Source organism: Mycteria americana, chromosome 1, assembly GCF_035582795.1.
Source record: "Mycteria americana isolate JAX WOST 10 ecotype Jacksonville Zoo and Gardens chromosome 1, USCA_MyAme_1.0, whole genome shotgun sequence".
NCBI classification, from domain to species: domain Eukaryota; kingdom Metazoa; phylum Chordata; class Aves; order Ciconiiformes; family Ciconiidae; genus Mycteria; species Mycteria americana.
Genome location: NC_134365.1, coordinates 111,496,084 through 111,509,372, shown reverse-complemented (window position 1 = coordinate 111,509,372; position 13,289 = coordinate 111,496,084). Strand labels below are relative to the sequence as shown.

The window sequence follows — 13,289 nt, the reverse complement described above, 5'->3', positions numbered from 1 at the left end:
CCTAGTTTGCAGACCCATCTTCTCATTGTTTGGGAATACACCTCACTTTGTGATTTCTGAGTCCTAAATATTATTGCAAACACTATTTCAGCAGGAATGTCTTCTGGTTTTACTCAGCATTGGCTTTTGTGGATTGCACTTGCAGTTTTAGACTGTGACTCATTAACAATTAAAATTAATGTTTTTTCCATGGATTTGAAACAATTCTGAATCCATTTTCCCATGGATTTGAATGTTTTCTCAAGCATTTCACTGGTTGGTATGTTATGTATTTTCTTCTGTTCAATCATCATACTGTTTTTTAAAGACAGGGCAGAAGTATAATTAATATCTAATTACACTATAGGTTAAGCAAGAAATGACAACGACAGACTCTGTAGATGGGCTTTGCTTTCCTATCTATTAAATAATTTCAAAAGCAAGTTTTGGTCACTCTCTTCTTCCAGAATAATACATTCCTTAACAACAGTCTGATTTTTTTTTTTTTCCGCACAGATAGTTATTCATTCATGAGTGCACTCCATGCTATTAAAATGCTGGCATTGTGGCTTCTCAAAAAAATATATATATATCGTGGTCATGGATCTGATACACCGTATGTGTAAAGCAGGGATAAAAAGAGTCTAACCACTTGACTGAGTGTCAAACCTGCTGATTTTGCTGTGCTGACTTTGTCTTATTGTAAATGTTTACAAAAATGGAAAGGTTTTGGTCAAGTGGCTCAGGATGTCTTTCTGCCTCAGTAGTGTGCTTTGAAACACTTCACCTACTGTAGTCCCACTTTTGCACAGAACCGTGTAAACTTTCCACGATGAGAATGTTTTTGCTGAATGTGCTATTCACAAAAAGGGCATGGGAGGAGACAGCCCCATGTCGCATGCTATGGAAATCTTAGCTTGTTGTAGCATGTTTCGAAACATGCCCCACGGAAGCAACGCAAATACTTAAGTTGCTTAATACTGAATTGGGTAACATGGGGCGCAAGTCCTTACGTCTCGACAGAAGTTACAGGATTTCACAAATGACTTCCCTAGATCACTTCCTGGCTGCCCCTGCTCCGCGTAGGCAACATTTGGTACCTCCTCATACTCGCAGGGCAGGATGCCATTGCCATTGCGGAGGTCTCGGGCCACCTCACCTTGCCTTTAGGCAGCTTAGATGTCCCAGTGTCTCCAACACACCCACACGGGGCTGACGCAAGACCTACGGGAGAGCCATAAGGTCTGGAGCGTTAAGTGAAAATCAGGTTTGCTGCCTTAGGCCCTCAAAGAGGACACCAAAAAGATCTTTTTAAGTAACTGAATCTTACCCATAGAGACCAGCTGTCTTTATCACAACTGGATGAAGTTCTGTGCAGTAATTCAAGTGTTTCACCAGGATTTCCTTTTTAATCCTTTTGCTTTTATTACTTTCTAATGTGAAGAATATCAGCATCCAGTTATGCCTTTTGATAAAGATGAAGGAATACCATGCAAGGCTGGTGTTAAAACCCTTTTTGAGGCAATTTGCTGTCCCTGTATAAAGCCCCTAGTAGCGGTGGGCAAGTCAATGACCAATGCAGGACTGATACAGATTTTCAGTATCTAACTGCCTGTTCTCTGTGTGCAATGCATTTACTTTACCTTATTGATCACTGTGGTGCTTAAGGGACTTCTGCAGATGCATTCGGTGCTACATAGACAAAAAGTAGCATCTTACAACTCTCAGTGTCTGCTATGAAAGGGTTAATACTTGTCCATTGCCATGAAATAGTAGTGTTGCAGTTTGTTTTGTTATACAGCAGGATTTCTGAAGTGCTGCAGTCATGCTAATAACTTCTTTGCATATCTGGCAGCTTTTGCTTATTCATGGATATGCATATAACTACTGTATGCTTTGTATGTAAACTAAATAAATAAACATTCATCGCTAGGCAAAAAAAATCTACACCTGGTGTCATCCCAGAGAAAATAGGGAGAGAAATGTGAGAGAAATGTTTTCAAAAGACATACTGGAAGGATTCTGGTCCTTCGCCAACGTTTATCATTGTAGCTGCACATACTGCCATGGAACTGTACATTTATACCTTGTACATCAGCTGAGGACGCAGATAGTTGAACTATAAAGGAGAAGTCCTAAGGCTTAAAAATAGCCTGCTTAATATTGAAGAAATTCAACCAGTTGAAGGGCTAAGCTCTCTATTTCAAGCCCGTCTAATCTAACCTATCTGTCTATCCAGGACCTTAAATGACTTCCTATCACAACAGACCCCGTGCGCCTCCCATCAGGGCATCCACCAAGAGGCGGCTCTCTCTCAGCTCTTCCTTTCAGTCCTCACCTGCCCCCCTTTCTTTTCTGTCAGACAAGACATGGTTTGCTTTCTATGACATAGCTGTTCTGAGCTGCAGTATTATTTGTGGGCAGGTGAGGTCAAGCAAACAAGTTCTTGCATCTAGCCCTGAAGTTCGTGGTCACGCTGATGGCCGGAGCCAGCCCAGCTCCGGCAGCTCACTGCAGGGAGAGCATGTGTCTCCTGCATTGCTGGAGTTTTAGTTGCAGAGCAGGAAAGTACTGTAGCAAGTGGGGGGAAGGATGCTTTTACTACATGTGTTTCAGCTATGAGTCTGTGCAGTCTGTCCCACCATCCCTTCAAGAGCTGGGGAGGAGGAGAGCAGTTGACTTAGAGGACGAAACCAAGACCCCTAAAATCACCTGGATTTTAGCCCCTTTGGCCCTAATGATGTTACAGATGTCAGTGGATCTGGGGAGTAGCATGAAGCAGATTTAGAAAGATGGTAAGAAAAAACATTCTAAGAAATTATACAGGATCCAGTCTTCTCTTTCTCATGTGCTTCAGGCAGCACCATATCCTGGCGCCATGCAAATAAAACACCATTAAAGCATTTCCCAGCTACTCTGCATTCCTCTTTGCACCGTTTTACACATTTGACCAGGTGCAAATGACAATGGAAGGTGCAAATAATCTGTAAAACATCCCTGCATTGTCTTGCCCACTTCACGGGATGTAATGTGCTGGGTAGAGCCTATTTCTCTCTCTCTCTCTCTCTCTCTCTCTCAAATTCCTATGGACATAGCAAACTTGAGAACTGCCTGATGATTCTTGGCTTTACTTCAAGCTGAAGCAAAGACTACTTTGTGCCATTTTTTCTGGTTTGACTGAAGAAAGTCTTGTGTCATTATTCTACATGACAGTTGATCTATGTTTATGCTAAAGGTTTGAGACGTTTTTGTTTCCTTATTCTGCTTCCAAATGCTCTTGGTGCTTGAAACTCAGCTTACTTCTGGTGTGTAAGACAATTCAGGGTCAATGCCTGTGCATTTTGTTTAGGCAAAAATATGTCCAAGCTTCTAATTAAATCAGTATTTGCTTACTTAGGTGATAAACTATTATTTATTTTCCAGGTAGTGAGAAAATAGTGGCAAATCCAATGGGAGGAAATATTTTAATGTGCAACTTTGTTCCCTAGTACTATTTCATACCAATAATTTTCCTTTTTATAAGCTTTAAATGAAACCCTGCATCCACAGAAATCAATGCACATTTTTGCCATAGACTTGAGGCCAGGATTCCTCCTTTTTATATATTCTTCACAGAAGGCCTGATCCTGATTCTGATAACACTTAAATGAATAAATTAGCTGTGATCCCATTGATGTCAACGAGATTTGTCATCTGAGTAAAGTTTATCACTTGCCTAAGTGTTTGGAGCCTGTAGTGCAGACAGATGCTATAAGCAAGTTTTTTGGTGCTGCTTTTTTCTTAGACAGTGGCTTGTGACTCTCCAATGGGGAATACTTATTAAAGAAAAGAAAATAGAAAACAGGTACAGCAAACCTAAACACCAAAAATAACTCAAGACATAATTAGATCTTCTGTAGGACAAGATCTGCAGTGAAGAGATTGCTCAGTGTTAATGAATATTAACGAGGATTTATCCTTGAGTGGGGAAAGCTGAGGGGTTTAATTTTATTTCAAAGGTAAAGACTGGTACAGTTCTGAAAACAGCAAGTTTTATATTCTTTTCTTTCCCCCTGAAATTTTGAGTGCATAATAAATGAGCCACTGCTAATGTCACAGATGCTAATTTTCACAACCATGACTGAAGTGATGTTCATTTCCATTTGCATTTCATTCTAACAATGATGAGAGGTGATGAGTTGATGATAAGCTGTTTTTACTGTACTGCCCACTGTGCAAATTTATGCTTATAGGCAAAGATGACACATAGTTCTGTCATTAAAGGTCTTTACTGCATTGCCTCTTGAAGAAAGGCTGTTTGTCAAAATCCATTTGAACTCTGTTAAATAAGCAGAAACGGATGACAACATCTGGGAAGTAGTTTTAAGAACCTGGTTTATAGTGGAAATACCTGTGGGCCTTTATCAGGGAGGGTTCAGAGAAAGAAAAAATGATACTTGTAATAACCATGTATGTGTAGATGGGGAAAAAAGGGCTTGCAGGTGACACTTCAGAAGGTGTTTCCTGTCTCCCTCAGGCTTCATAAAAAACTAGAACAAGGTTAGAGTTAACCTTGGGTTATTTTTCTTGTGTGAGTGGAAGGCTCTGCAATCATATTACTGTTCCTCTTACCTCTGGTATTTTTTTCTTCATTTATATTATCATCTTGTTTCTTGATCATCAGCCACCTTTTTCAACAGCAGTTTCAGAAAGTTGTTTGTATCTTAACATATATGTTAGCACATCTCTTCTAGTAAGGTCTTGAAATTTGAGGAATTTTGTTTTCTCACCAGAGAGTAAGGCTCCAGGGTCTTTGTGGGGAAAGAACAGTCGTCTCTCTCCTGCTCCTTGCCAGGAGGCTGATTAGGATGTCTAGATTCCACATTTTGATGCTCGGATCAACACACAGGCTTGTTGAGGGCTCACACGACTCTAGACTAGCTCATGTGCCAAAGGAAAAAATGACATCTGTGGCCTGGTCCAGTCCTGGCCTCTTTTGTGTGTTCCCTTGATAACAGCACCTTTTAAATTTTGACCAACTTTGTGCAAAATTCAGGCAATTTCTTATTTCTTCCCTGTCTTGGTTTTCCTTCACTAGCCAGGCTTAAGTCTTTAACAGCAGCATATTTTAAAACCAGTGACAGCAAATTTCCTGAAGGGAATATTTTCACATTAATATTAATTTTGCTTAGAGTAACAAACCCAGTTTGGTTCTTTGTTTGTTTTCCTAAGCAAGCAAGAGCATTTCAAGATGTCTGAACCACCTTCTCTGGCCATTTTTGGAAATGGACTATCAACCACATCATTTATAACTAGTCTCTGATAAATACTGTAGCACAACTACCAAGGTGACATAAATCAGCATTAGTTGCCTTCTAATTCTTTAATTAGCTTTATAGAGCATTGACTTACTTCAATATTGTGTTTCTAGGAAACCCAAAATACCCCAAATTAAACATCGGCCAGGATACCTGTTATTGCTGAAAAAAAAGCAGTAACTGTGTACGGGCAGGACAGGCAGAGGATGTGGCCTGCAGTTTTCTGTACGTTTCAACACTCTTCTGGTAATCTGTGTCATAGCATAAATCCAGACTGAAGTCCTTATAAAGCCATCACTGGCCAGCTGGTATAAGCAATTTGTGGGTGGCTACAAACACTTTAGCAAGAAGACTCAACCCCTCAGTGTGTGGGTAGAACCACCCAGCAATACCCACTGCAGAGAAGGAAAATAAAAAGTCTTCTGGGCTTCTGTAATCGCAATATCCCTTAACCTTTATCTTCTAAAAGCTTGCAAGAGAGACAGCAGAGTTACTTCAGTTCTTAGAAACAGTTATACTCTCTTCCACAAATCAGCAATGTCAGTGTTTTTGCTCTAGACATTTTGCTGCTTGGCACCAGGCTACAGATTATATATGCTCCGAATATTTAGGAAGTCGTATGTCCTTTAAACCATCCTAATGGAAAACTTTGTTTGGTACTCCAGATGAAGGCATCTGTGTGCACCTGTGTTAATATTCCACCGGAAGATGAATGACCACCTACCTTTTTCCCCAAGTGAAATCTCTCCTGTATACCTGCTTGCTCTTAACCTTTCTAGCTTTTTATATCTTGTTCCACTTACAGTGCGCCCAAAAGCATGTTCTTTCTTACTTTTTTTGTTCTTCCCAAACTTGAGACTGAAATTCCAGCCTAGGCAAAAGTCTGGAGGTTTTGAACTGCTTCAGGGAAGCTGCTTCTTTGACTCCACATATTATACACCATACTGCCACTTTTTTCCCCATACCTCTTTGGTTTATTCCATGGATACAGAGAAAGCTGGATAACGACTTCCTCTGTACACAGTCTTCAGGCTACTTAGTTGCCAGTTGTAACATCTACTGGCATGTTTCTGGTGAGCTGAATGTCAACAGCAAAGGGTCTGTCATCTCTAACCATCATCCAGCATTGAGGATGACAAGAAGCTTTCTCTGGGAAAAAGATCTAGTGATCCACCTTATGTTTTTCACCATTATGTCTTGTGGATGGAGTTTCAGTCCCTTTCCTACCCTTTTGTGTCTTCATCTCTTATAATCTTCACAAGAACAACCAAGTAACCTCACACTCCTGTCCTTGATTTCCATGGGATGCTGAATGGTTACTTCCTTGAGAACCATAGCAAGTTGTAAGTTCCTCTACTTGGTCATGCTGACCTCATTCAGAACATGTGGTACGTTTGCTCTTCGTTCAGGTATGTTGAAAGGCAAGTGAGATATGAGGCTACTGGAATACTTGAGTACTTGGTTTTAGGTTTTTCTGCAGGGTTTCTCATGGCTTTTTCAGGGAGAAGAGAAGCAGTATAGGAGTGCTGTTCAACCAGAAAGCATGGAAAAGCTATGGTGCGGTTTCATGTCTTCCCTTTACCATTCTGTTTGAGATAGAGATGGAGCTTTGTCACTGACAGCCTGCAGCCGTGAGATAAAGAAATCGGCTTCACTTAGCAACAGCACAGCCAAAAGCAGATGTGTGGAGATGACAAAGTGGCTGAGACAGGTCAATGAGCTCGCGCAGCTTGACTCTCTGCTGCCTTCACCTGTGCGAAGTGGATGCTGAGCTTTTACCACTCATGAATTGCTTTCACTTGCCACAGCTACGCTGTTTTTCTCCTGTACTTTTGTGTGTCTGCCTCCTTTTTAAGCTCAGATGTTAAGCCCAAAAACTGCTTCACAGAGCTGGAAAGGGGACATGGTTCACTGATGGATGAGCAGCTCGGAGCCTGTGTAGAGGGTGCATGAAATGACTGATGATGGTAGAGTAGGCAGTCAGCTCTAGTCACGAGTACATGGAAAGGCTCTTCTGATATTGTCTATCGGGGTGTTTCCATGATTTTCTTTCTGTCTCTATAATAGAGCTTATATTCACTTGATTAACTTGGTAATTGTGTCTACATGGGTAAAATGTTTGAAAATTATGTGTTTGGGATTTTGATTAGTATCTGAGGGAACGGGAAGAGCAGACATGTTCCTACCTGTTCATGAAAGCTTAAAACCATGTAGCTGGCACAACCCCCTTTGCAATGAAAGGCCAGATTTGAGTAAGATTTGGAGTATGGCCTTGAATTTGGGCTTCACATAACGCCTCAAAGCCCTCACTGCTGTATGTGCCTCGGTAGCATCATCTCATTGGTGAGTGTCTCTCAACTATATGTGGTTTTCATGGAGGTTGCGGGAGCAGCGGAGGGGTGAAAAGCTCAGTTTCAATTTTGTTGTGCGTCAGAATGAAAACACACTTCAAATGCCTGGTACATTTGTTTTTCATGAGATGAAACTGTAGTTTTCCACTGAGCTGTGATCACAATAACCCCATGCCACAGAGATAATTGAACGGAGAGAGGGGAATCGATGTGCCCATACTAGACTACTACCATTTGCTATACCCGGTACTCGCAGTGAGCTGTTGATTGTACTCATTCCTTTCTGGTATAAGAGTGACCTGAACAGAACCAGGATGCTACCTTGTCTTCAGACAACTAGATTTTTTTCCTGGGATTGCAGTTATAGAACTTATGCTACAAAGAAAACCCAGAATTTAACACATCATAACTTCTGCACTAAGAAGTATTCTTACTCAGTGCTAAATCACTAGGAAAGCATGAGCAGGAAACCTTCTTTCAGCTTTCATACTGGTCCAAAACCGAAAGCTTATTGAATTTATTTTATGAGTTCAAATTTCCAAGGAGCATATTTTAGATTCCCAGGCATATGTTGTGCAAGCATGTCCAGTTTTTGAAGCCTGCGAGGCTACAATTAAGTGCCACATGTGCTTTCTTCAAACAGACAATAAGGATAACTTTGGCCCGTTGTTGGCAATAAGCCAACACTGGAACTCAGCCTTCTGACAAGGGAGGATACATGAAGGGGAAAAAAATGTGCTACTGGTCATCGTTGTAAAGGAGTCAAAAGTTAACCCACTGTAATGAGTATAGTTTTCTGTTGTTGTTGTTTTCTAAGATAAAAACAATGTAAATAAATGGACATATAGATTTGATGAAACACTAAAATTCACAGTGAGTCATGATAGATACTGCACTGAATTTTGCTTCTCTACTGTAGTGCATCTCCATTAAGGCAATTTCAGCTAATCTCACTATGGATTCATTAATCAAGTGTAGCCAGGATGTCTGAAGGGAGATAGTGAGGGGGAAAAAATTGGCCTATTGTTTGGATCTTATTCTTCAGCTAATTAGTTTGTTTATCATGCTCCGTAATATTTGTATCCCGATAAATAAGTTCCAGTCGCAATTAGTTATCCTAACAGATGACTAACACATCTTTATCTACTTACAAGTTCAAAATTATTCCATAAATAGATCAATTAACTTCTGTTCTCTTTACATGGCATGCCCATACAGATTTCCAGCCTGCAGTATCAGTTAACAGTGCAATGGAAACAAGGTGGACCAGTAGGATTTTAAGATTTTCTCCCTTTTAGCCAAAGGTGCAAGCATCCATGGAGATGAAGTCCTCAATCCTACATCTTTCTCTCTGAGCACTAACATCCTAAATGCATACTGCAGTATCAGCAGTCTCTTAGCGCCTTACAAAATTTCCCCTCTAAAGAGCCTAAGAAAAGATTTGTTCATTTTTTACTCATTTTTTACTCATTTAGAATTACATACTGTATATCTGCCCCACATAAAGCTGTCACTATATTACTTTAAAAAAAAAAAAAAAAGTTGAGGTTCCAAGAGCCCAGTGGTGTTGGAGACTGCTGAAGATGGGAATGTTTATAAGCTCTGTGATATTAACTGCAGCACTCAACCTCAGGTGACATAAAGCATGCAAAAAAGAACTTTCTGTCAGTTTTATTATTTCTAAAAAGGTTCCCCTTGAAAGAGAAGAGTGACCTTGCTCTGCTGAGCTGACATATGCCACTGAATTAATGGCTAAGCTTTGCTGTAGGGAAGCTTGCAGAAACATTACAACTCCAATGGCTGAGTTTGCTGTGAACATTAATCAGGGGAACCAACATGATGTATCAAACACTCATTTAAAAGTAATAAAAACTAACTCTCTTCCTCCCCCCTCCCGCAAGTTTCTTAGAATTAGCTTATTGTTGGTCATTACCTGTTGTCAAGGGTAAGACTGCAGGACGGCAGTAAAACTTGTATAAGGGTTTTCTAAAGTTTGCTTACTCTTCAGAAAAAACAAACGAGCTTTTGGGACGGTCAGGTTTAACCATGACTTAGAGGTTATTTTTTAATCTTGTTTCCCTCTGGAAGGTCATTTGAAGGAACACCTTCCACTGAAAACATGCCTCTCCCTAGCAAGGAATGCAGAGGCTGCCTTTCATTCTCGGTGACTCCCTGCGAGCAGGACCAGCTCCCACGTCATGCATGAACGAAGCGTAAGATAGGCAAGGAGGCTCTTGCTGCCATCGAAATAACCCCTGTAAAGGGTCTGGTATGGCTGTGGTACAACGGTTGAGTTGCAGAGGCTCTGACCAAAACACCGTCACGCCAGACGGGAGTATTTTCTGCCTATCCCCTGCTGCACCGCTCCGGGGCTGGCAGGTGAGCATGCTGCAGTTGGCAGCTGTGGCCGCTTCTCGGGCTTGCCGAAAGGAACAGCAAAGCCCTCAGACATGCTGTGTCTCCCTGCACTATTCTACATGTGGTCTATGTATAGCATGACCAGGCAGTAGGCTCCTTATCGCCGTCTTGCTCTGTCGTGGGAGCATTCATGGTAGTCGCATGCGGGAGATTCCCCCCTCTGCTGGGGGAGTACCCCGGCTGCCCCGCTCCGTGTGTGCTGGACAGGCATGGGGCTCCCTTTAAAACTGAGCCCTTGGGGCTACGTGCTTCTTGGCTCATCTTTGGGCATACATATTTTCATCTTCACCTAAAGCGCATTCTGCAAACATGCATGCGAGTAATTTCTCTCGCACGAGAAATCCAGCTGAACCCTGAAAAGTCAGGACCTAGATATCACACAGCATTAATAAAATCGCGCCGTATAAGTAAGCAGGGAAAGAACTTCAAGTGAAGCAAGGTGATTTGTTTCTAAAATATGAGAATTCGTCTGTGAATTCATCTCATTTGGAGAGGAGGAAGTTTCAGGAGAGGAAGGATGTTGGTATTTAAGGGATTAAAGATCAAAGCCTGCAATGCTTACGTGGTGTTTAACCAGTCTTTACTCAGACAGTGCTCCCCTTTACTGCAGTCAGGGTTCTGTGGAGGGTGGATTTCCAGGCTTGTCCCTCGATGTTTCTGCCCATGTGTAAATGAAGGGTAAAAAAGGATAGCAGGGAGGTAGAAGTGCACATCATGCCAAGTCCTTAACTGTCATTTTCATAGCTCCTCTGAGTTTGTCACACATCCTTAACCTTCTTTTCAAGTCATTTTCTTTTCATGGTTTTGTGTGCCACTGAAAGTCACTTTTAATTAAATGTCATATAAATAATAAAGTCTTAATTACATAATTATTGCAAATACCTGTGTGCACACTCCCAGAATTGGACAGACTGCCAGAAGAGCACTTGGAGTGACTTTTCTCACCGAGAACTGAGAGTGCTTTGCAGCAACTGGCCAGGAACGATGGTGCTCAAAATTCAGGGTCAATGTGCATTTAAAGGCAGAGGAGTCAGATCCCTCCCCCCTTGCGCATTTTGCAACACTCAGTTGCAAAAAACATTCTTAGCATTAAGAGCAATGTTTCTTAAATTGCTTCCTTATTTAGTTCCTCACGAACTTGTTTAATCAACACAGCACGTTTTTTGCCAGATGAAATTGCCTTTCTGCTCAGACTTCCTACATGGCTTGCCTCTTCCTGAGGAAGACTTACAGACCTGGCAAACCACCTTACCCCTGCTTAACTTCATGAACCGTAGCTTCCCCCTTGCTCTCAGCTGCATCGGCACCTGCCCTGCGCGAGGTGCGCTTTGAAACCACTCGAGAACCGAGTTTCTGGTGGAAACTCGTGCGGGCTGGGTTATCGGGAACTACGTGCTTCGTGTCAGCATTGGTTCAGGCTTGGGAGACTGAGGCTGGTACCAGATAGCGGTGCTGATAACAGTGTTTACTTTGGAGAGCGGTTTGTTGACCTGGAGGAGTGTTAAGTACGATTAACTCGTTATTTTATACAGCTTTTCTCTTCCAGTCATTTTCTCTCATTAACATTAGGGTGCTTGCTCTGAGGCTTCATGGTGCCAGTTGCGTTCAAAGACCACTTTGCTCCCCTCTCGCCCCACCTCCACGCAGTTACTGAATACCAGACCACGATAACAACCAGTCTTTTATAGAGTCATTTTTAAGCCAGTTAAAAGTGCCATTTCAGTAGATTGCCCTATTTGAGTTAGCAAGAACAAGCTGTATCTTTTTTATTGCTTTTGACTGGTGAAGTACAAGGTTTAGGCCATGTTTCGTGTGGGCTATAAAGTTATATTAATAGCTTAGTTAGTGGTCAGAAGTTCTATGTGTGTAACTAATGTGTAAATAGGAAAAAAATCCCTGAGCTAGGGAGGTCATGATGTCTTCTCTTTTTTTGCTTCTCTATGACTCTTTGTAGAGTTACTGAATCTTGTATGCAAATTATCATTCTTTATACAGAAGTGAGGGGGTTTTTTTGTTGTTGTTTTTTCACAGAACATCCCAAAAGCCAAAAGTGCTATCTTGCCTTCTGGGAAAGTAGGAGACAATTTCTTTGATTAACTATGCAAGAAGATAAGCTAGCAGAGTGGCAATATTAATTCCTACTTTGGTAACTCTTGATTTCATTCTCAGAGTAGTCTCCTCCTTCTGAAGGGACTAGGAGCATCAGAGAATAGAAGAAATGAATCAAATCCTGAGCTCCACTTATCTCCATCGATCAAAGCAGCAAGCACAGACTGTCCTCTCGGGAGCTGCTGTGTCTTTTTCCGAGGAGAGAGGGAAGAACACAAGTGTCTGTGGCAGGCGAGGAAATGGGCAACGTGCTGAGCTCCCTTTTTGTTACTCCCAGTGACCACATTTGCCCCTATACAGCTTACACGGTCTGGGTAGTCTGAGGATGAACGGAAGCTAAAAATGAAAATGCATGGAGGAATTTGAAGAGATTTACTTGTGCAAGAGGGTCAGTCCAAAGCCATTGCATCATGCTGGCCTTAAAAGTTATTTTGAATAGGACTTGAAGCAAAACATAATGGGCCAGAATTTCTCACAGCAGGGAACCAGATCTCTGAGCAGTGTGAATTGTCCAAAGGAAAATATGAGATGAATATCACCCATAATGATTATTTAGCAGAATAACTGCTCTCAGTTTTGGCTCAAAGGTTGTCTTTAGACACGGAGAAGCTCTGACTAGTTTATTATAAGAACTAACTGACTTCTCCTATGATACGCCCTACAAGGGAAGGATGTTTTATAACAGAAAGACACGGACTGCAGAACCTCTTCTTGTTGTTGTTTTTCTATTTGTATACCATACCATTTTCTGGGGAAAATGATAGGCTATTTACAGACAAACCAGATCACCAACTGCAGACTGTCCAAATTAAAAAAGCCAGCAATTACATAGCACTTACCCCTTTAAAATGATTATTTAAAGTTCCTGTATTTCAGAGAATTGAAGATATAGGAAAAGATGGAAGAAGGATTTAAAATACTGAAAAATATCTTTGGTCTTTTCTATTACGCTAATTTGGTATACCAAAGGGGAAGGGATGAAAGTCAATGCGTTCATTTGTAGAAATTACCTGATCGGTCCTAGTGTGGGAAAATAAAAGTGTTTCTCCCCTGCCCATGCCTCCATTAGATTTTACTGAGCAAATTCATATTTGCTTCACTTATCCATTGGTAGCTCTTGCATGAATCCAGCCAG

At 41.4% G+C, this 13,289-nt stretch overlaps 1 protein-coding gene across 3 annotated transcripts in view; it reads left to right on the top strand.

The window, feature by feature from the left end:
• SAMSN1 (SAM domain, SH3 domain and nuclear localization signals 1) overlaps positions 1-13,289 on the top strand; it is a 90,535-nt gene that overhangs the window by 53,775 nt on the left and 23,471 nt on the right. The gene's annotated exons all lie outside the window — the stretch shown is intronic.